Consider the following 2,098-nt stretch of genomic DNA (forward strand, 5'->3'; position numbering starts at 1 on the left):
TATCTATTTATTTACGAAAACATCAAGCTAGCATAAGCTAGATAAACCTCCTAGATAAACCTAAAGCAATATTTTGATCTCCGAAAACCAGTCGGCCATTTTCAATGATTCGCTATACACGCTTTGAAGTCCCGATCTGAATCAAATGATCCGTGAAACGCGATCCGATTGGAGCGCTTCGAAACAGTGAATCATTTTGCGACACAATAGTTTAAATGATTCGGAGTTTCAAAAAGCTTCGTTGTGTTCTTTGCTCGCTTAGCTACTCTATATAATTTATTCGTTGTTTGAATAACCGTGGAAATGAAATCATTACAATTAACAGGCCTAACGTACAATGTTTTTATTAAATTGTGATCACGTTAAATACAGTTTCCGTCATATTAAAAACATTTCATAAAACTTTTCAAAATCACCCCCCCTCTCCTTTTAACTCAACCATGTGTTATTCCTGCTATTTTTTTACACACCAATGTGTTATTATTACACAATTTGTGTCAATTACGTACACAAAATGACACAAACTGTGTTAAAACAGTCAAATTAACATTCTTTTTGAGATGGAGACGTACTCTAATGTCGAAGTCAATCAAATTTTAACCGTTACCTTGATAAATCATGTTATTATTTAAGGGCATTTAACAAAACATCAATACATTCTGTTGTTTAAAGAAAGAGAGGCGACAGATAGCAATGAAAGTAGTAACGGACCGCTTTGTCAAACTCGTTAACGAGAATCCTGCCTAACGTTAGCTGCAGCGTTTTATCAGACGTCATGTTATTTGCAACAAATCAAACAAAGAAAAACAAAACTCGTTAAAAATTAGTTCTCTCCAGAAAGTGATGGACAAACTTACCAAAGTGTACGAAGAGAAATACAAATAATTTGTGAAGCACTAACGTTAACTATCAGACGCGGTTGCAGTCTTGTTCAACACCGCCTCTCTAGTCTACGGAAAATACCCGTAAGCACGAGAGGTCGCTAACTAAACGCACAATTGACCGTCTAAAAAATAACAATAATAAAATGCATTTGACAATTTCTAATAACAAATAAATCGAAAATACCTGACGTGTGCGTCCAAGTCTTCCGCCGATGGAAAAAGAGGCGCGAACTTGCTTCTTGCCGCGCGGAGTGACGTAGCAGCAATGTGATTGGATGATAGTTAACACATATTGTGTTGGACACTGTGTTGTTTCTCTCTCTCTCTTTCTTTTTCTTTTTACACATGATCAACTTAAAATTACACAAAATGTGTTAAAATAGCCATAACACAAAAAATGTGTTATTAATTAACACACCCTTTTGAGAGTGTAGCGGAATTCATTTTAGGTAATGTATTCTGACTTCTTTTTAGATAACGGTTTTATCTAACTTGTTTTAAACTTACCTTTAAACGTACTATATTGATGTAAAAAAGCAAATAGAAAGAAAATATATTTAAAAATGTTGATCATCATCATAAAATGCATTAAAAATTATATTAATTCAGGTTTTCCTAAACTGGGCTTAATGTAAGAACTGCAGTGGGTTTGTGAGTTGATTAAAAAGCTAATCATTATTTAAATCATAAACATGTAAAATAAATCATTTGAACACTAAAAACAGAAATATGTTATTTGTTTTGTCCACAGCCAAACTCTTTCAGGTCAGACTTCTCAATTCAACAGTTAAGGTCCTTCTGCATATGATGACGACTGCTATAGTGTTTCACAGCTACACATCACCAGTATTTAATAACTTGCATTATTATGTGTGTCATACATGGTCTAATTGCTTGAGAGGCGCTTTTTCACCCAAATTCAGAAGCATGGTTTGAAAACTGATTTACATGACATTCACATGACCTTTCTATATTGTGAATATAGACAAAACTAAGTATATGACACAAAGTAGGTTTTTAGAGAGGAAATGTTAAAAGAGAGAGAGAGAGAAAAAAAATATGATTTATGGAGAATCAATAAATTATGATGGATTTACTGCCATTGTGTGAATAATATGTAATAATGTAATCCATAAAAAAGTAACAGTAATCTGATTATGAGCGTTTTAAAAATGTAATATACTCTAATTATGAGCACTTGATTTTTGGAATCT

Source organism: Sinocyclocheilus grahami, unplaced genomic scaffold, assembly GCF_001515645.1.
Source record: "Sinocyclocheilus grahami isolate Dianchi unplaced genomic scaffold, SAMN03320097.WGS_v1.1 scaffold1943.1, whole genome shotgun sequence".
In the NCBI taxonomy this organism is placed as follows: domain Eukaryota; kingdom Metazoa; phylum Chordata; class Actinopteri; order Cypriniformes; family Cyprinidae; genus Sinocyclocheilus; species Sinocyclocheilus grahami.